We start from the raw sequence: 22,746 nt of genomic DNA on the forward strand, positions 1-22,746 counted from the left end.
AGAGAAAGCAAGAAAAAAAATCTCATTTAAATTCACATCAAAAAGAACAAAATACTGAAGTTCCCATCATGGCACAGCAGAAACAAATCTCCAACTAGGAACCATGAGGTTGCTGGTTCAATCCCTGGCCTCACTCAGTGGGTCAAGGATCTGGTGGTGCCCTGAGTTATGGTGTAGGTTGCAGATGCGGCTCAGATCCTGTGTTGCTGTGGCTGTGGCGTAGGCCAGCAGCTGTAGCTCTGATTAGACCCCTAGCCTGGGAACCTCCACATGCTGCGAGTGCAGCTCTAAAAAGCAAAAAACAAAAACAAAAACAAAAAAAACCTAGGAATAAACTTAACTAAGGAGGTGAAAAGACCTATTCTGAAAACTATAAGACACTGATGAAGGAAATTGAAGATGATACAAAGAAATGGAAAGATATAACATGTTCACAGATTGGAAGAATTAGCATTGTTAAAATGCCCAAACTCTTTAAAGAAATCTACAAATTTACTGCAATCCTTATCAAAACACTCAGTACATTTTTCAAGGAACTATAGAAAATAATCCCAAAATTTATATGAAACCTCAAAAGATTTCAAATTGCTGAAACAATTTTGAGAAGAAAAAAAATTGGATATATCACACTCTCTGGTTTCACACTATACTATGAAGCTACAGTAATCAAGACAGTATGCTACTAGCACACTAGCACAAAAACATACACTTCGATGAATGGAATAGAGAGCCCAGAAATAAACCCATGAACTTACAGTTAATTAATCTATGGAAAGGGAGGCAAAAATATACAATGGAGAAAAGCTAATCTCTTCAATAAGAGGTCCTGGGAAAACTGGACAGCTACATGTAAAAAAAAATGAAATTAAAATATTTTCTCACACCATATATGAAAATAAACTCAAGATGGATTAAAGACCTAAATGTAATAGACCAGAAACTTTAAAACTCTTGGAAGAAAGCATAGGCAGTGCACTCTTTGACAGAAGACTTTACAGTTTTTTGGATCTCTCTCCTAAGGCAAAGGAAACAAAAGCAAAAAATAAACAAATGGGACCTAATTGAACTCAAAGCTTTGGCACAGGAAAGGAAATAATCAACAAAACAAAAAGACAACCTACTGAATAGGAGAAAATATTTGCAAATGATGTGACTGACATGGGTCAATATCTAAAATATATAAACACCTCATACAACTCAATATCCAAAAAACAAATAACCCAACTTAAAAATGGGCAAAAGACCTGAATAGGTAGTTTTCCAAAGTAGACATATGGATGGCCAACAGACACATGAAAAGATAGTCAACATTCCTAATTATTAGGGAAATAAAAATCAAAAGTATAATGAGATATCACCTCACACCTGTTGGAATGGCTATTGTCAAAAAGACCACAACTATCAAATGTTGGTATGAAGGAAGGGAAAAGTGAACCCTAACACCCTTGGTGGGTATGTAACTTGTGCGGCCATTGTCAAAAACAGTGAAGGATATTATGCTTAGTGAATTAACAGACAGAGAAAAGCAAATACTGTATGTTTTCACTTATATATGGAATCTAAAAAATAAAGCAAACAAATGACTATAACAAAATAGAAACAAACTCACAGATACAGAGAAAAGCTAGTGGTTACCAGTGGGGAAATTACAGTGGGGAGGGGGAATATAGGAGTAAGAGATTAAGAGGTATAACCTACTACATATAAAATAAATAAGATATGAGATTATAATATATGACACAGGGAGTATGGCCAATATTATATAATAACTTTAAATTGGGTATAATATATAAAAACATTGTGTTCTACACCTGAAACTAACAATGTAAAGCAACTACACTTTAATAAAAGAAAATAAACGGCAAAATTAAGTCACATAACAAAGATTAGGAATTAGATCTAATTAGGATAAGAATGGCTATAGATTTCTTACCAAGAGGGGAACAATGGCAGAATGGTTTCAAAATTCTGATGGCAAGTGATTTCTGACTCAGAATTCTATGCAGAGACACCACCAATTAAGTGTAATGATAGACTGCACACATTTTTTGACATACATATACCCAAATATTTACACACATCCCCTATGCACCCTTGCTCCAGAAGTTACTGTAAGTATCTACCAAAATGAAGGTATGGAAACAAGGAATCCACCTCAGGGGAGAAGCAGAGGAAATCCTGAGTAATGAAGAAAGATTACAGAAGGACAGGTATGGGTAACAACCAGCCCAAAATGGAGCAGATCAGAAAGTCCAGTAAAGAAGTCTGCAAAGGGTGAAACTGATAGAATCCCTGGAGAGCAAACTTAGACAATCAAGGAGGGATTAAATCAGTACATAGAAAAACTAAGCAAATGAGAGAAAGACAAATTAGTAACTCCAGAGAATACAAAGAGGGGTGCATATAATCATGTGATTCACCTGTGAATCCCTTTTAAAAGTCATAGTCATGTGACATCAAAATTAATCTTTAACTCTATAGGAAAGGGAGTTCTTGGAAGCCTATGTGGAGGGACAGTGTTAGGAAGAGAAAAATCCTCATCTTTTATAGAATGGAAATGGTCAGTAGATATTGCCTACAATGGAAAAAGCAAGGAGTTGTGTGTTACGTAGAGATGTAAAACGTAAAAAATAAAGGAAACAAAAGTGTATTGCCTATGGGCTGCCCAAGAGGGAAAGCCTGGGTTTTTGTTATAAGCTTTGGAAAACTATCTGTCCCCTTAAGGCAAAATTTTTATCAAATTGTACATTTTGCTAAAAATGTAAACTAAATTTTTAAAATGTTAATGGGAGCTGATGATATTTAGGTAAGCACACATGAGTTTTGGGTGAATTTGGTGGGGAAGAAGAGGTAAGAGATTAGATAGATAGATAGATGGATAGATAGATAAGGAACTGAAAAGTTTTAAAAAAATATTCAAGAGGCTTGAGCATTTATACAAGTTGTCAGAGTCAGAAAAATCAAGAGAGGTTGCATATATAGGTAAGAGAGAAAACTGTAAAGGAAGAGAGTCCTCGCCTTGATGGGATGGAGGAACCGACTAAGAAAGCACACTTTTGCACAGAAGAGGGGATACCTCTTCTTCTGTAATATGAAGAGGGGAAGGAAATTGTGTGTGGCTGCAGACAAAAATGAAGAGACCCTGGCAGGGAAGTGCAAGAAAAACACAATATTCTAAAGCTGAATTCTCAAAACTCAATGAACTATGGAGTTTGAATCTTCACTGGACATTTGAGATATACTTACTAGTTTCCAAAATGGTCTCCACTATTTTTTTTCCCGGTAATGCTATTTTTTTATTTATAATTATTTTTATTTTTTTCCATTATAGCTGGTTTACAGTGTTCTGTCAATTTTCTACTATACAGCATGGCGACGCAGTTACACATACATGTATACATTCTCAATGAGATCTCGCTGTGTAGCACTGGGAACTATATCTAGTCACTTATGATGGATCATGATGATGTGAGAAAAAAGAATGTATACATTATTTTTGTTTTTATGTTGTGAAGTCAATGCATTCAGTGATCCCAGACCTTTTCAAGTCACTCCTGCACAAGTAAATGTGGGCTTGTGCTCCCATTACATACACACACACACACACACACACACACACACACACACACACACCTTTTACTCACTGATAGATAAACTTCCTGAGAAAAACTATACTGCTAGCATAGCAAAGAAGGCTTTGGTATTCTCTTATAATTAAAAATACATATATTTTCTTTTTGCATTTCTCAAGGAGACAGGCAGCCATGGTATTTGTGATAGCTACCAACTTAACTCACATTTAATTTAGGGATGGCAGTTCAACAACAGGTTTGTCAGATTATATTTTCTAGAGACACACTGATCTGCCCCATCACCAACAGTGTCCTGTAAAGTCTCATCTTCCAAATGATAAATCATAGCCCTGGAGCAATATGTAATCAATTGCCTCCATCCTCTTTGACAATGTTAAATTTTCATTTTCAGTTTTCTCACATTAATGAACCTTATTATTTATGTCATTCCTAGTTGCATTTCATATGCAAATAACTATCATCAATAGATAATTTAAAATGTGCCAGACACTGACTATGCTTTGTATATTCATGTAAGCATTGTACGTTCATTGACGTTATTTTTCTAACAGCCACCCGAAAGCTAAAGTACAACACACATTCGCCCCACATTAAGGAATTTGTAGTGACTGAGTCAGGATTCAAACTCAGGCATTTCTCTCTCCAGAGTCCTGGAGTAACAGGTGCTACTGCCTCTCTAGGTTCCAAAGTGTAGGGACAAAAGAATGAGGGTTTAAACCTGGCCAATGTTGTCCTTTGGAAAAGACCACTTCTCCTTTTTGCTCCATGGAACAGTTGATACAAGTCTTTAATAAAGCCGACATCCACTATAAAGCTTATATAAACCTTCCCTCCTATTACATTCTTCCTGAATTCCTTAGGAAGATCTCAGTGGAGATTCTCCATTCCTTTGGAGATGACAGTGTGCGGGTGTGGGGGGGAGGTGTGCATGTGTGTATTCATAGTGCCAGAAACTCTATGTTATTTTAGCAAATTCAGCAATAACACTATGAGTTATATGATTATCCATGTTTCGTGGAAAAGAAAATTGGGATTCAGAGTGGCTAAGGGATATGCCCTGCTTTGAGCAGCTCAAGACTGCCGGGCCTAAGAGTTTGGGAGAAAGTGCCTCAATAGAACCATCTTTTGAGCCGAGCTCTGAATACCAGAGCTGAGACTACAACAGCGTAAGAGCTGGATCCCTCTCATCTGGTATTGTTCTGTACATGGGGATGATGATATGTAAGTATGTAAATATTTCCAATTAAAATTTAAAGATACTTGATGGCACCTGTTTAAGAAATTATATATGTATAATACTATATGGAGACACACACAGTGCATCCTAATTCCCATGTGATTTAAACACAGGAATTGACAGGTTAAACTCAGCTCATTATTTTTTTATGATACAGGAACAGAATAAGGATGTTCGCTGCACATAAATATAAGATCATACAACAATTACTCCTTTCTACAACACAAGGTTCAATAATCCCAAGTGGATGCTGCAAACAGATGTGCCTTGTCCTTTTAAAGGACAAAGGCATTTCCCTGAACAAACTCCATTTCTTCCCTGCTAAAGCAGTCATGCTAATCATGAGTTTCCCTGCCTTGCAATATTCAAAGGACAATATTTCCTCTCAAAGAACCAGGAAACAACACTCTGTTTTCTGTGGAAAATTTCTCTCACAAAATTATCCTGACCTTGAGATTTTTTTGAAGTAGAATCAATGTGAAAACTGTCCTTGGGTACCCACTTTCCAAAAAAAAGTTTCATGAGAAATTTCCACTACTTGAACTGTTTAATCATGGTTTTTACTTTCCTCATATCTTATTCTTTGGCTGTTGAAAGAGCCCTTGTTTGTTTATTTCAGTTGTAGCAGAGGACTAGCCTAGCACAGAGACAATTTAATAATAAGTCACATCTTCAGGAGATAGAAAAGGGTAATTCAGTTATTTTATATTATTTTAAATAATATAAAACTATATTTTCCTTCCAAGGTTATCTTGCTGTATACTCCAAATCTAAATATGTTAGGGACATCAAGAAACAGAGTATGTCTGCACATGCTATATGCACCATTTTCAGAAAGCTCTGCCTACTTTAACAGACTTTTTTCTTTCCACAAGGAAGATTCTAGAAACTATTCAAGCTTATCTTGTTAGAAAATAAAGAGGAATGAATTTGCACATGGATGCCAGCTAAACCCACACAGACTTTAAAATATAAAATGGTTCCACATTCATAATTATGCAAAACATCCCAAATATGAGGCTGTCACACCCCAGGGAAACACTCAAATTAAAAAATCTCATCACTTGTGTGACTTTTGGAGACTTGCACTCTTCTCCCATTTCAAACCACATCATGTGTCACAGTTTCATCAAAGCAAACAGTTTGTTTCATTTAAAATATCTTCAATGAGCTTAGTGAGAACAGCTGCAATGCAGGTCTTTTCACATTAATACTACTGAGTATTCCTTTTTGTTTTGTTTCCAGGCTAGACTTGATTAACAAGTCTAGCCCAGCCACCTGTCTCCATGTTCAAAGTTTGTTGTTTCTCCCAGGTGAGTATAAGAGTAGATGAATAACATTAGTGTACTTTTTATAGGGAGAACAAACAAGCTGTTAACATGAAGGAAGGAAGGAGGGAAGGAGAGAAGGAAGGAAGAAAAAGAAAGAAGGGATGAAGGAAGGGATGACAGGAGGGAGGAAGGAAGGAAAAAAGGGAGGGAGGGAGGAAGGAAAGAAGGGAAGGAGGGAGGAAAGAAAGAAGGGAGGAAAGAAAGAAAGGAAGGAAGGAAAGAAGGGAGGGAGGAAGGAATGAAGTTGAAGGAAAGAAGGTAGAGAGGGAAGGAGGACTTTTTATAAGGGTTGCCCTGATCACTTTTCTAGGGGGGAGGGATGACTAATCAACATAATAGTTGTCTTATCATTAGCATAAATCAGTTACCTTGAGACAGGAATCAGTGCAGTGATAGGAAGAATCCATTTGCTCTGCTGCCTTCAGTATATGCAATATAGTGATGTATCCTGCACACTTTGTCTATTGTGACATCATTTGGCCAATGAGCAGATAATCTCCAAGTTGGAACCCTCCTCCTGTGCAGCCCTGCTCCACCTCATCCTGTTCTACCATTATTTGAATAATCTTATTTTACTACACTATGTTTCAAACTGGTTACAATTCAACAAACTATTTTCTGCAAGAAATATGGACAAAAGTCAACAAATTAAACATTTTCCCTATTAAAATGAACATAAATACACTCTGCTTTAATAAACTAGTTAGATGTTCATTCACATGTTACACATAGAATCACCATCAATAAAGCAGAATTGCCAAGACTGATCCTGGAAATCAATTAAAGGAAATGCTGACACTAAATTTACATGCATTTTGAATATACAGCATTAATCTTTTAATTCTTTCTAATTTCACACAAATTGGTCCTCTTTTTTTTCCTGTGAATTTCCATATATAAAAAAATACTAGCTAAGGTCAGAAGATTGGCATTGCTCCTTTGAATTGCCTAGGATGCAGTTTTGCAAACATGACTTTTTATTGGGGCAACACATTCAGAGGAATAGAGACTCATCATCTCCAAGAGGTATGATTATGTTTATAAAAAACCTAGCAGTGCAAAAAGTAGTGTCAAGAGCCAAAAACTCTAACTCCCACTGCCAAACCACATGGCAGCCTTGATTACAGGTATATCACCACGTAAGCACATTGTATATTTTAAAAGGGTCTTATCTCTGGAAAAAAAATTTGTATAGAACAGAAGTGTATGCATTTGTAATTCACTCCTGATTGGGGATAAAAATCTAGGGGGCATAGATGCACTCAGTATTAGTGCCAAGCTTCATCTGTTCATAGTCTCATCCTCTCAAGTGAAAGAGTTAGAAAAAAATTCCAAGAATCTTTTAATGTAATTACCTACTAATGAAGAAAGTGGATAGATTAGGCCTAATTTAATTAGCTAAATGTCCCTACATTGCTTTTCCAGGGAAGTGAATAAAAAGAACTCTAGTCTGAAACCTATAAGGATATTCTTCACAATGTTGTACATACAGCAGTTTCATTCATGGGAAACAGTGTGATGCAATGAGGTGTCAAGATACCTGTTTCTAGTCCTGATTTTCCCATTCAGTAGCCATATATTAGAACGATTGATTCATTTTGCTGGGCCTTCATTTGTTCATATTTTCCAAATGGATAGGGACTATGTTTGTCTTGCTTTGTTCTGTACCCATAATGATTTCTTGGTGGTTTTTTTTTTTTTGTCTTTTTTTGTCTTTTGTTGTTGTTGTTGCTATTTCTTGGGCCGCTCCCGCGGCATATGGAGGTTCCCAGGCTAGGGGTCAAATCGGAGCTGTAGCCACCGGCCTACGCCAGAGCCACAGCAACGTGGGATCCGAGCCGCGTCTGCAACCTACACCACAGCTCACAGCAACGCCGGATCGTTAACCCACTGAGCAAGGGCAGGGACCGAACCCGCAACCTCATGGTTCCCAGTCCGATTCGTTAACCACTGCGCCACGACGGGAACTCCATGATTTCTAAACTCAGTTACTGAAATGTATACAGAACAGAAAAATTACATTATGAAACTAATAATGTTAACCTGAAATTAGAGCTCCTTCTATTTCTATTTCATGATTCCCATGCAGGGTACTGGTAACACACATCCATTACTAGGCAACGTAGAGAGCTCAGCAGCACACACAAATATGAGCTTCCTTGTCTAGTAGTAATACCCACTGATGTAATTAATCAAGCAGGCAGAACTTCCAGGGAAAATAAATGCCTACAAGGGGAAAATGGCATGTATCTGCTTCACAATGATTTCCAGGTAGCTCTCCTAGTGGAGGCCAGATGAGTGACTAAATAAGGATTCAGCAAACTTTCCCCATAAAAGGCCAGATAATAAATATTTCAGGCTTTGCTGGCCTTTGTCAAAGCTACTCAACTCTGCCATTAGTGCATAAAAGCAGCCATAGACAATACATACAAGAAGAGTGTGGCTATGTTCCAGTGAAACTTTATGGTCCTTGGTATTTCATATAATTTTCACATATCACAAAATATTCTTCTTCTTTTCTTTTTTCCCAACTGTTTAAAAATTTAAAAACCATGCTTAGCTCTTTGATGTACAAATGCAAGTGTTCACCAAAATTTGGCCCAAGGGCCTTAGTTTGCCAATCTCTAGATGAATGTTAGGAAATTATTGAGGCTTTTCATCTGGGCTCTGCTGAAATGTCTGGGTTACACAGTGTGATTATTAGTTGTTCTTAGCACTGATGAGCCTTGGCAATGTTGATGGTGGTGTCCATGGATCAGGGACAGTGCACAAAGAGAATACACTGGGTGGCGGAGCGGGGGGGTGGGGGGGAACCATCTTGCATGTGGCACTGAGACAAAGGCAAGCAGTGGACTGTGACAAGTCCTAAGCCAGGGGACAGGTCCTCTGATCTCTGATCCTGCGCTTGTCACAGAATCACCATAAGACCAGAAGAAATATAAAGGTAGGCACCCCCACAGAAAGGAAACACAGCGTTCTCCCACCTAACAGAATTTATCTCGTTCCTCAATAGTCACCCGCTCCCAAAATGGTATGACAGGTCTTAAGAAGTCCCTTGCCCATTGTAGAGAGAAAAATTCTACCATGTATATTCAGTCTTATTTCTAAACCCTTTGAAAACTGTGAATACTTCTCCTCAAAGAAAAAAATAACTCAGTAAGTCACCAATGTTAGTGTTGATGAGATTATTTTACTCAGGGCTTAAGGCAAACAGAAACAGCAAGTAGAGGCCAGGGGTGATCAGGCATTCAGTGAGGAGAAAGAAGGTCAACAAGAAGAAGGAAGCAGCCAACTTTGCCAGTTCCATAGTTCAAGCTGAGTGGATTCTTGTCATTCATTCTGAAGCATTTCCTAGGCTCCCGCTCAATTCAAAGTTGAAAACTAGAAAATTTACCTTCACAATGCTTACAAACAGAAATATCATGGAGCGTTCCTCCTGTGTTAATAATAGCTAACATTTAACTAATAAAAGGTCAGTTGTACTTTAGTAAGAAAGCCAAAGTTAATAGGGATTTTTGGAAGTATCCATTTCCATTCAGAATAGCTCATAATGAAATCTGCTGTATAATGATACACTGAGCTGTCTGCCTACCAAATCCTTTTGCTTATATTTTCCCCACATTTGTAACCAGAATACATTGGTTTTATTCAATACTAATGTAATGGTTGTAATGGCTAATCAACCATGTGCAAGAAAAACACCTCAAAAGAATAATTCCAATTTGAGTTTGGCAAAATTTCCTAACATTTGCTTCATTAGTATTTTGTGATAGAAACAAAGCTCAAGATATTCTTTGTGGTACCAGTCAGCTGATTAAAATACACAATGATTACCATATTGCCACTAACATTGTTGGAAAGATATTGATAGGAAATGCCTAAAAAATAGGCGGTAACACCAGGGATGAAATTAACTCTGAAGTTGGATGGGTCCAGATTTGCGTTCTAGCTCAGCTGTCCAACAACACTGTGGACTCAGGAAAGTGATGTCCACTTTCCAAGACTCTATGTCCTTATCTGTAAAACACAGGTAGGGATTCTTTCCCATACACTTGTAAGAATTCCATGACATGCTGTCTAGAAGAGGGCTCAAGACAGCTTCACGCACAAAGCAGACTTCGCTAAGGGATCAGTTTAAAATCCTGCAAAGCCAGTTGTTGCTTTCTGGTAAACTAAGGTTATACAACAATCCCCTTTCCTCAGTTCCTGAAAAACCTAGATTTACTGTCTTGCTTCAGTTAAGTAGGTTCAAAGGAAGTGGGGAATTTTTGGTAATCGAGGACCTAGCTCTGTGTAGATTTGAATTTTGTCATTTATTATGACTTTGCAAGGTTTTTTTAACTCTCTCCCTCATTCCGTGTCTTTGAAATTAGAATAATGGAATTATTGTGTGGAAATACACACAAATACATACACACACATAATTTAGTAACAGCAATTCTATGTAAGTTTGTATTAATTATATGATTAACATCAACATTCTACACATTAAAGATAAGTATGTACAGAAAAATAGGAGTTCCTGTTCTGGCTCAGGGAGTTCCTGTCCTGGCTCAGTGGTTAACGAATCCGACTAGGAACCATGAGGTTGAGGGTTCGATCCTTGGCCTCGCTCAGTGGGTTAAGGATCTGGCATTCCATGAGCTGTGGTATAGGTCACAGATGTGGCTTGGATCTGGCATTGCTGTGGCTCTGGTGTAGGCCAGTATCTACAGCTCTGATTGGACCCCTAGCCTGGAAATGTCCATATGCAGTGAGTGAGGACCTAAAAAGCAAAATAATAATAATAAAAATGAAGCTAAAAGACTAGAAGGTACATGGAGTCAACTAAATGTGTAAAGAGAGCAAGCTTTATTTATTTATGACATCATTTTTGAGACCCATAATCTGCCAGGCACTGTTGTTTTTTTACTACCCTCCTTCTAGGTGAGGGGAGACACATTTAAGGTACACATTCAAAATTATTTGCTTTATCCATTAACCCCAAGCTCCCAATCCCTCCCCAGGGCAACCACAAGTCTATTCTCCAAGTCCATGATGTTCTTCTCTGTGGAAAGGTTCATTTGTGCTATATATCAGATTCCAGATATAAGTAAAATCATATGGTATTTGTCTTTCTCTTTCTGACTTACTTCACTCAGTATGAGAGTCTCTAGTTCCATCCAAGCTGCTGCAAATGGCATTACTTCATTCTTTTTTATGGCTGAGTAGTATTCCATTGTGTATATATACCACATCTTCCTAATCCAATCGTCTGTTGTCTATCGATGGACATTTGAGTTGTTTCCATGTTTTGGCTATTGTGAACGGTGCTGCAAGGAACATGCGAGTGTATGTGTCTTTTTCAAGGAAAATTTTGTCCGGATATATAACCAAGAGTGCGATTGCTGGGTCACATGGTAGTTCTAAATATAGATGTCTAAGGTACCTCCGTACTGTTCTCCATAGTCTTGCAGCAGTTTACATTCCCACCAACAGTGCAGGAGGGTTCCCTTTTGTCTACACCCCCTCCAGTATTTGTTATTTGTGGACTTATTAATGATGGCCATTCTGACTGGTGTGAGGTGGTACCTTATGGTAGTTTCGATTTTCATTTCTCTAATAATCAGGGATGTTGAGCATTTTTTCATGTGCTTGTTGGCCATCTGTATATCTTCTTTGGAGAAATGTCTATGCAGGTCTTTTGCCCATTTTTCCATTGGGTTGTTGGCTTTTTTGCTGTTGAGTTGTGTAAGTTGCTTGTGTATTCTAGAGATTAAGCCCTTGTCAGTTGCATCATTTGAAACTATTTTCTCCCATTCTGTAAGTTGTCTTTTTGTTTTCTTTTGGGTTTCCTTTGCTGTGCAAAAGCTTGTCAGTTTGATTAGGTCCCATTGGTTTATTTTTGCTTTTATTTCTGTTGCTTTAGGAGACTGACCTGAGAAAATATTCATAAAGTTGATGTCAGAGAATGTTTTGCCTATGTTCTCTTCCAGGAGTGTGATGGTGTCTTGTCTTACATTTAAGTCTTTAAGCCATTTGAGTTTATTTTGGTGCATGGTGTGAGGCTGTGCTCTAGTTTCATTGATTTGCATGCAGCTGTTCAGGTTTCCCAGCAATTCTTACTGAAAAGACTATCTTTTTCCCATTTTATGTTCTTGCCTCCTTTGTCAAAGATTAATTGACCATAGGTGTCTGGGTTTATTTCTGGGTTCTCTGTTCTGTTCCATTGGTCTGTCTGTCTGTTTTGGTACCAGTACCACATTGTCTTGATGACTATGGCTTTGTAATATTGCTTGAAGTCTGGAAGAGTTATGCCTCCTGCTTGGTTTTTGTTTCTCAGGATTGCTTTGGCAATTCTGGGTCTTTTATGGTTCCATATAAATTCTTGGATTGTTTGTTCTAGTTCTGTGAAAAATGTCATGGGTAATTTAATAGGGATTGCATTGAATCTGTAGATTTCTCTGGGTAGTATGGCCATTTTTACTACATTAATTTTTCCAATCCAGGAACATGGACTATCTTTCCATTTCTTTACATCTTCTTTAATTTCCTTGTTTAATGTTTTACAGTTCTCGGCATGTAAGTCTTTTACAAAAATTATGTATACATGTATGCGTAACTGCGTCCCCATGCTATACAGTGGGGGGAAAAAGTATGTTGGGGGAAATAACAATAAATTTTTTTAAAAAAACCTGAAAAAAAAACAAAACAAAATGAAATTATCTGTTTTAAAATTTTTAAATAAATCTCTTTGTAAAGTTATGCTATGGCCATTTGCCTCTTTCTCCTAAAATCTGAAGGTAGAGAAAATGAGTCAGTCCACTGGGATTTTTTTCCTTAGTTCTGGTCCCATTATAGATTTGTTCCTTTGGTTAGTCCTGTTGGAACTCCCTCCCCCCTCAATTTAGATTCTGAGTGAAGGCTGCATCATCCTTGCTATGTCATATGAGACACATTCCATTAAAGGAATCCCTGCACTTGGAAGCTACACTTAAATGCACCTTTTATGAGCATCGTATTTAAGGCAAGAGGTAGCTAAGGTCTAAGAAGAAATTGAAATATTTCTTAAAACACAATGCTAATTTCTGAGGACAGACTCGTAATTCTGGGAGTATAACTCCAGCTGATACGAAATAACAGCAACAGACTAAGTCTTTAAAGAAGCTGTCACTTTGATTTCTCTTTTCACGGATGGAGGGAGGTTGAGATGAGGGACTTTATAGTGTGTGTGACTCAAATCAGAGCTCAGTGCTCAAGACTTCAAATATCTCTTTTGCCAGATAACTAATAAAAAGTGAAATATGAAAACAAATGTTCTGAGGTCAAGATGGTTGGTTGTTGGTTTCCTAGTAATAGAACCCTCTGGAGTTGGGCTTTTTTGCAAGAGTCACCTTTTAAGGTCCCATTGATGAAGGATGCTTCACCCTCATCCACCCTGTGGTAGAGGCTGGAGCTGAGGTCCCAGGTCACCTACATCACAGATGCTTGCTTTCTGGTGATCTGCATGGCCACTTCCCAGACCACTGGGCCTTCCTTCATCACATAAAGCATCCAGCACCCTGCCCAACTCCACCTCCTCCCTGAGGCTGAAGGAAGCTTTCCTAGATGTGGGTTTAAATTGGTTGAAATATAACAGAGCTAGTTATACTCTCCCATCCAGAAAATGATTCATACTTTCTCACACTTATGTAACTGAGATAAACCAATTAAATGCTTTTCACAGAGTGAGGAAGATTTGCTTCATTTCCTCTCCTGCAAATAACAATCAAACTCAAAGAGAAAAAAAGTCTCCCCTCCAAATCTTTGGTTAGATATTCACTCACAATAGTTAAAAGAGGCCTCCAGCTGACCTGAAGAATTCGATTTTGGAAAATTACTCACCACATACCTATCAAGGTCAGAGAATGCATTTTAATGTACTTGTTTGAAAAAAAAAAGCCTGTTTTTTGTTTATTGTTTCTCCTTGAAAATGTTGCATTAAATTGATAGGGTAATTTAATGCCCATGACATCCTAACAGTGAAAAAAATATGGTATAGAATCTTTCCATAGACTCCCAACAGAAACCAGGTTGTGAATATCTGCTTATGTTCAAGGGTCTCCATGGGGATGATGGAGAAGCAGTACAGGTATTTTAAACAAGTGAGTGAATAGATTGGTTTTAGTATAATAACCAGACAAACCAGTAGAGAGGAAAGACTGGAGAGGGAAGCAAGAGGCAGTGAGCAAGGCCAGCAATTTAGAGGCTATTTCTCTGGGTCAGAAAAAAAATCAGAGCAAATCCAAGGGAAATTTCACAGCAGAACCTATTAATATGAAGTTGACATTCTAAAACAGGCTACAATTGAGAGAAAAGGGCCAGGCAGGTGAGGAAAACCACACGGATCCTATTATTCAGACTTAGAACTGGAGGAGGAGAAAAATGACTGGTCTTCCTGAGTATATTCTTCAAAAGGAGTTTATATGATAATATTGTAAATCAATTATACTTCAATTTTTAAAAAGTAGACCATATGCAAAATCACGTACACTGTGCAATGTCAAAATAAAGCAATGTCACTGAAACATTCTACAATCACACCTTGAATCAGGTAGAGAAGGTAATCAAAACATAGCCCCTTTTATATGCACTTGACCCCTCACCAACAAATGCCCAGGCCCTGCCCCAGCTTAACACTCTTTCCAAACTGATTTTCATCAATATCTGAACCTGCCTTGGCCCCTTTCAAGGCCATTTTAACATAGTAACAAACAATTATCCACCTATGGTCACAGCCCTGGTTTTGGGGGGGAACTTACGAGGTTCTCTGAAATTTATAGGAACAACCCAATACTGTAAAAGTGAATCAGACAACAGAGGTGATGCTTCAGTAGGGAGATACCAATAAGAAGGAGCTCAACTGCCACGATTTACCAATGGGTGGTAAAGGAATAATCCTCATATTTCCCTGATTCTATGGATTATGAGATATTCCACTTAATATCGCTTTTCAATACAGTGAGGGACAAGGAGCCACCCTATTAAACATATACCTTATTTGAAATCTATTTTCTAATTTCAGAAACAGTTTTTAAAACATCCTTCTTAGAACAAGGAAATAAAATAACTGGATGCATCAAATGAGTGATTAAGTACAGGTGTCAAGGGGGATGAGTTCAATGGTCCATTCTCTCATTAACTGAGCCTTCCAATGTGCTAGGCACACACTGTGACCTGGAATTACAAAGTTGAACAAAGCAAAAATTCTTGCCCTCAACAGAATCTCAACTCAGAGGTGGAGATAAGCACATTCAAAAGAGCCATCATAAAGAACCTCCCAGTGGCAGTATAACACAGTGGTTCACAGCCTGACCAGCTAGGTTAAGATCCTAGCTGTGCCGCTCACTACCTGGGCTTTCTGCCCCTATCATTACTAAAATATAATGGTAATAACTATACCTATCTTTGTTAGACAGTAAGAAGAAGTAAATTAGTTAATGAATTAAATATGCTTAGCATGGCTTTGGACAGGAATAAAAGTTGACTCCTAATCTCACAATGTGCACAGAGGATGCGGTAGGATCAGCAAAGGAAGAGCCTATAACTGAGTGTGAAACCTTACTAAAGGGATGCCTGAGCCCAACATGGAGGGAAGCGGAATTCATCAAGCAGATAAGAAAGACTTCTCTGAGCCATGAAAGAACATGTGCCATGTTAGGAACCTAAGTCAGAAGATGGGATCTGGTAAACCCTTGGGTCAGATCATGGAAGAATTTTGTGTCAATTTTGTTTGGTTAACAGTTTTGTCTGGTCAGGACAAACAAACTAATCAACTTAAGCCAAAGAAAACAGGGAAAAGTAGAAAACATTTGAATGAAAGGTTGTGGATAACATACAGAAACAAGATAACATTGAATAAACAGGTCTTTGAAAAGAATCCAGGACAGCTAAAGGAATCCAGGTAACAGGAACAAATGGTCAGTCTTCTTAGAGTGACTTAATTTAGTATATGTGTCAACAACAGAATCTCCAATATGTGCCTGAAACAAATTGCTGCCAACTACTTTTAGTCCTTCCTCTCTTTACTCAAAACTGAAAATATTCAGAAGAGAATTGACCTAACTTGGCCAGGGGAGCAGAGGACTTCTTAAATGACAGCTCTGCAAGCCTGCAGGCGCTAGAATCTGGGTAGTTCTCCAAAGTAACATCAGTTGCACAGCTCCCAGGAAAACCAAGGATGGATGCTCCAAAGGGCAAAAAGAAACCCATGAGGGTCTCACATGCTCTGCCAAGGAGTTTGGACTTTGTCCATCATCAGAGGGAATCCCGTGGAGGTGTAAGGATGAGGCCAAGGCAATATAAGACTCTCTGGAAACTAACAGATACCAGAAAGCCAGCACTGGCCCCATGATAACATACAGAAGCCTCACCCCACTGAGCAGCTATCAGCCCTAGGATCCCCTGGTCCCTGGCCCTGCCGGTGGATACCAGCTCTGCAACCTGCCAGATCCTGCAGTCAGAGACCCTAGGACCCAGTTCTGCCTACCAGTGGGCAGACCAGCTCTGGGACACCTTGAGACACTCAGCCAGCAGCCCTGAAATGATGCCTCATACACCAGCAGGCTGACAGCAGCTCTGGGACATCTCAAACCCTGCAGCCAGCTGTGTCAAGACTGGCCCCACCTACTAGCAGGTCAACCCCTAGATCCGGGTACCCCAGCCTGACAACCACCCACTCCTGAACCAGGCTCAAGCTATCAGTGGGCCAGCACAAGCCCTAGGACTCCCCTACTCTCTCTGGGGCTCCACGGCCAGCCTCTTTGTAAGCCAGTCCTGCCAACCAGAGGTCAACAACCTCCTCACAAGGCAGAGCCTGGCAACCAACCAGACTAGGGCCAGTAACACCTACCAGACCACCCACGGTAGTCAGCCCACAACAGAAGCACTCAGCCCACATGGGGGCAGCCTTAGAGCACAGAGCTCTGGTGACCAGAAGGGAGTGTGCTGCTGGGACGCACAGGACGTCTCCCAAAAAAGATCACTTCTCCAAGGTCAGGAGATGTGACCAAACTACTAAATACACAGAAATAAAAACAGCAAATTAAGATATAGGCAAAATAAGATATAGAGGAACATGTTCCAAAAGAAGGAACAAGACAAAATCGCATAAGAATAACTTAGTGAAGGGGAGATAGGCAATCTACCCAACAAAGTTCAAGGTGATAAACATAAAGATGTTTGAATAAATCAGGAGAAGATTAGATTAACAGAGTGAGAAGTTAGAGTGCTTTCTCATGAAATGTCTTTATTTGAAACTACATTTTATTTTTTACATTAGTTGATGTACATTATGTTATAAGTAACAGGTGTACAATACAGTGATTCATGATTTTTAAAGGATATACTCTATTTATAGTTATTACAAAATTGGCTATATTCCCCTTGATGTATGATACATCTTTGCAGCTTATTTTATATATAATAGTTAGTACTTCCTGATCCCCTAAAGAAAGTTAGAATTTTTTAACAAAGAGGTAGAAAATATAAAAAATAAAGAGATGAAGAAGATAGTAACTGAATGAAAAAGTATGGCAGAAGGAATCAACATTAAATTAAATGATACAGAGGAACAGATCAGTAAGATGGAAGACAGAGCAGCAGAAATTACTGAAGCTGAATGGAAAAAAGACAAAAAAAAAGAAATGAGGACAGTCATAAGAGACCTCTGAGACAACATGAAGTCTACCAACACTTGAATTATAGAGGTCCTAGAAGGAGAAGAGAGAGAGAGAAAGGGGCAGAGAACATACCTGAAGACAGAATAGCTGAAAACTTGCCTAACCTCGGAATGGCAACAGACATCCAGGTCCAGGAAACATGGAGAGTCCACAGCAGGATCGACCCAAAGAGGGAGATTAAGAGGTACAAACTTTCAGTTGCAAAGTAAATGAGTCATGGGTATGAAATGTACAGTAGGGGGAATACAGTCAAAGATATCTTGGTATGGTGACATTGCATAACTAGACATTGTGGTGATCAGTTTGACCTGTACAGAAATATCAAAGATCGCTATGCTGCATAGCAGGAACTAATATGGTATTATAGGTCAAATATACTTCAAAAACAAGATCACAGAAAAAGAGATCAGATAGAGTCACTAGAGGTGGAGAGGAGGGGGAGGGGGACCTGAATGAAGGCAGTCAAAAGGTACAAACTTCCAGTTATAAGATAAATAAGTACCAGGGAGGTAATGTACATGATAAAGAAAATTAACACTGCTGTATGTCATACAGAAAGTTAAGAGAGTAAATCCTAAGAGTTCTCATCACAAGAAAAAATTGTTTTCCATTGCTTTAATTTCGTACCTATATGAAACGACAGATGTTCACTAAACTTATTATGATCATCACTTCATGATCATGTAAATCAAATCATTATGCTGTATACCTTAACCTCACACAATGCTGTATGTCAATTACAGCTCATTGTAACTGGAAGGAAAAAAAAGTTAAACCAGAATGCAGTACTCAAATTTCAGTTCTAACGTGGTAGAGAATGCTCTAACTTCCACTTGACAGCACTGATATACAAGCATTGTACGAATTGCTGGGTAAAAAAAAGATAATGACCTTTTGTGCTGAAGGAGCTCATAGTATAAGTGTTTCTACCTCCTCAAAGCTCTTTAAATTTCTATTACTTATCTGAAGATCCCTCACATTGACTAACAAATTATGAATGTGATATTCATCAGGTCCCAGATCTGACTATACTCAACTGTAAAACAAAAACAGGAATAGCTAAATAAAAAAATACAAAAGTAACTCTTACTGGAACAAGAGCAAAAAAAAAAAAAAAAAAAAAAATCCACTTACTTAAATGGCAGAAGAAAGCAAAAATTAAACAGGGCAAAAATCCCAAATAATTTATATTTAGTTTTTGAATGTTCAAGGGAAAAGATATACTCTATATGTGTACCAAATTCCTCCATCTACCATGAACTTTATATAGTCTTCTGTTACATACTATATGTAGTAAAGGCAGGAGAACCAAGTGGTTAAGAGCTGAGGCATCTGTATAATATATTATCCAAACTAGAGCACTTCTGAGAATGAATAAAGTCAAAATAATTATACTGAGACAACATAAGTAACCTATGACCTAGGACCATAACAGGCAAACTGAGATACCCAGTCACCCTGTTGAAAGCTTATGCTCTGAGGTCAGAGTTTGCTCATGGGCAGGGAGAAACAATTGAAGGCTTTTGAGCAGTGTTGTTAAATGATCAGGACTTCAGGAAGCTTAGTATAAAAGTGAGTTATGGCTAGACTGGAGCAGAGAGACACTGAGAATAGGAAAACCCATGACAACCTTCCTATAGCTAGGTAAGGAAGAATGAGAGACCAAGCTAGGATGGTGGCAATAAAAAGAGAAAACCTTAAAAAAAAAAAAAAAAAAAGAGGAGTTCCCGTCGGGGCGCAGTGGTTAACGAATCCGACTAGGAACCATCAGGTTGCGGGTTCGGTCCCTGCCCTTGCTCAGTGGGTTAACGATCCGGCGTTGCCGTGAGCTGTGGTGTAGGTCGCAGACGCGGCTCGGATCCCGCGTTGCTGTGGCTCTGGCGTAGGCCGGTGGCTACAGCTCCGATTCGACCCCTAGCCTGGGAACCTCCATATGCCGCGGGAGCAGCCCAAGAAATAGCAACAACGACAACAACAAAAGACAAAAAAAAAAAAAAAAAAAAAAAAGAGGAGAGAGAGAGAGAAACTATATAAAGAGATCAGGCAGTTAAAGAAGTCAAACAGGTTGTAAAACTAGTCCAAGTAGTTAGGAAATATTAAACACATCTCAAGGAACCAGACAGATGACGATCAGGTATAGCAGAGACCCTGCCAATAGGAGAAAGCAATAGGAGCTCAGATTCTAAGGCAAAAGTTGTTTACTCCCTATCCATTTTCATACTTCCTGTTCACATCAGTTCCAGGAGCATAGGTGTGTGCTTCATTCCAAGGAGAACTGTAGCCCTCCACAAACCTCTTGCTACTATGTAAGGCATAGGTAAGCCAAGCATTTCACTGGTAGGGTAGTAAAATGGCACCAACAATTGCTTCAGACACCACTTGGTGGCACCAGTACCTTGAAATGACTGAATGCAACCTGCTCCTCTTGATCTCAACACTGGACACAAAAAGGTCTTCAGCTAACCCTCGAGTCAAATTTTTTCATGATTATTTGATTTCTTCCAGAACTTTCACATCCACTTTTATTTCAACCTATAGAGAGCCTCAAAACTAGAAGATGAGAATGTTTTACTTATAATAATCTCTTATTATTTCAAAATTCCTTTGCATGTATTATACATGTAATTTTGCAAAAATGTGACATCTTTCATACCTAATTTTTATTATATTAGCCTCTTCCTTTCTCTCTCTTATGTGCCACCATTGCAATTCCTCCCACCTCCTTCCAGAAAATCCCATCTTAACCTAATTTGTATTCATCCAACCCTATTTCCATCACCATATAACCCTATACAAATGTGTGTATAGATTTTTGATCAACAATTTATGAAACGGGTTCACGTAATATATTCTTCTATATATCTCACTTTTCTCCCTCAGCAGTATCTGGTGGTAATCCTTCTAAGCAACTAATATTTCTCCAATTCACTTTTTGGAGAGGCTAAATAATATACTATGGTATAGACATATCTTAATTTATTCAACAACAGTCCCTTACTAAGGGTATTCACTTGGTTTAACTTTTTTGTCTTTCTATGGTAATTCTGCTGTAGAAATCCTGGGTCTGTATCTTACATACTAGTAGTTCCTGCTATGAGTTAGATTTGCTTGAGGGGAAAGGGATAAAGGCTAAATAGTATTTTTAATTTTAAGAAATGTTGCTAGACTTACTTCCCCAAAAAACTGTTTAAAATCCCCATTTGTACCAGCAGCAATATATGAAAGTGCCCTTTTCTTCACATCTCTACTAGCAATGCATATTTTTGCTTTTGTTGGCCTGATGGATGTAAAGGCATAATTCATCATTACTTTCTGTTTTCTGACTGGTTGTGATTTTGAACATCTTTCCAGGTGTTTTGGCCATACACTTGATTCTTCACAGCTTTTTCCCAAAGCAAGGATATTTTTAAAAAGATCTATGCTTAGTGAGAAAGCTAGAAGAATACTGCTAAAATATTTTGGAAATAGAAAAAATAGGATTTATCATAGTCACCAATACGTTTACACGATGTTTAATGCTAACTAAAAGTACTGAGATGCCAGAAAATAATCTTTTGAGTACTATTCAATTCTGGAATGTCTACTTTAAGGGCAGAAGATTTTTCTTCTTCATGAGGGATTGTCTCCTTCTTAGTGCTTCATTTCTGATTGGACAATTTATTACTGTATATGCTTAAGTAGGATTTGCTATTAAATAGAATGAGTCCCATTTATTTGAGTGTCATTCAAAATACTTGTTTAAAAAAAATCAGTAGGGGAAGAAATTGTATTTTTAAGCTTCTAAGAAGATTTTATAAACAATGGAACCCAAAGAACAAAAGTCATAAAATGACTTGACAGTGTCCTTTTAAGTGAACATATGTGAGTTTTATGCCTCCATATGTGTTCACATATGCCTTACATATGCACAGCCAGCTGCTAACCAACCAGATTGTTAAATGTGTATGTTTACTGTAAAACAAGCCGAAAGTGTTTGGTCTCTTTGTTAGAGAAACAGCTCATAATTTCAAGTATACAAACGTCAGTTGTTTTTCATTTCTTTTTCTTCCAAGCCAAATGAGCTGTTGATGCTCAATTTGGCAGCATCCTAACTGAGGTTGACTCTTGGCCAGCCACAGAAACCCGGCCCTGAAAGTTCAGGAAATTTTTACAAGAATAAGGAATTTTTCCTAATGGCTCCCTAAACCATAGGAAGTTTCTTTAGACCCTCAGCCAGTTTTTTTCCCTTTCACTATCCTAAAGGATAATGACTAACATTGGATACTAATGGATGGAGTTAAGGTGTGAAATGAGGGTATCAAGTCCTCTCATACTTGGTCAACTACTCTGTCCAACCTACTATTAACAGAGAACAGCCTGGGGGTGCAGAGATTATTTCTGGGATAACGACTTTATCTAGGAGTCCTCCGTATCTCATCTTTTATTTCATCCTTTTTGACAGTCCCCCACAGCTTAAAATGGTGAAGTGACGTTTGAACCAATTTTCAACTGAAGGTAAAACCTTTGGCCCAATTATACATCAGGTTCTATAATCACAGTATTAAATCCAACAAACACTATTAGTATTCTCTAGTACTAACATTAATATTCTCTGAATAACAGGAAGAGAAAGCATGTAAGGCTGTGATAAAGTGAGCTTGCGCTCTGGAGTGGGAATCTGTGTCCAGTTTCCAGTTCTAGCTCTGTCATTCCCTGGCTGTGTGGCCTCAGATAAGTAGTTTCATGCTTCCAACTTCACTTTCCTCATCAGCTGGATGGGAACAGTAATGCTGATTTCCTAAGTTTCTGATGAAGATGAAATTAAATAATCTGTGTAAAAGGAAAATGCACAGTACTGGAAATAGAGTTAACAAAAAATGTGAATTTCCTTCCTCTATATTTCTACC

At 38.3% G+C, this 22,746-nt stretch overlaps 1 protein-coding gene across 8 annotated transcripts in view; it reads right to left on the reverse strand.

The window, feature by feature from the left end:
• The window catches only part of LOC110260703 (tetraspanin-8), a 286,588-nt gene that overhangs the window by 101,337 nt on the left and 162,505 nt on the right, over positions 1-22,746 (reverse strand). For 2 of the 8 annotated variants that reach the window (XR_014803640.1, XR_014803639.1), the window contains exon 1: positions 6,530-6,610. The exons of 3 other annotated variants lie outside the window; for them this stretch is intronic. The gene's annotated coding sequence lies outside the window, so the exon portion shown is untranslated. Of the gene's footprint in view, positions 1-6,529; positions 6,612-22,746 lie in introns of those variants that run through there. 3 more of the 8 variants (XR_014803643.1, XR_014803642.1, XM_084956362.1) reach the window with 3 other exon arrangements.

Source organism: Sus scrofa, chromosome 5 (genome assembly GCF_054392235.1).
Source record: "Sus scrofa isolate SSC_HxYL_T2T_F1_AM1 chromosome 5, Sscrofa_HxYL_maternal_Yorkshire_Landrace_v2.0, whole genome shotgun sequence".
In the NCBI taxonomy this organism is placed as follows: Eukaryota; Metazoa; Chordata; class Mammalia; order Artiodactyla; family Suidae; genus Sus; species Sus scrofa.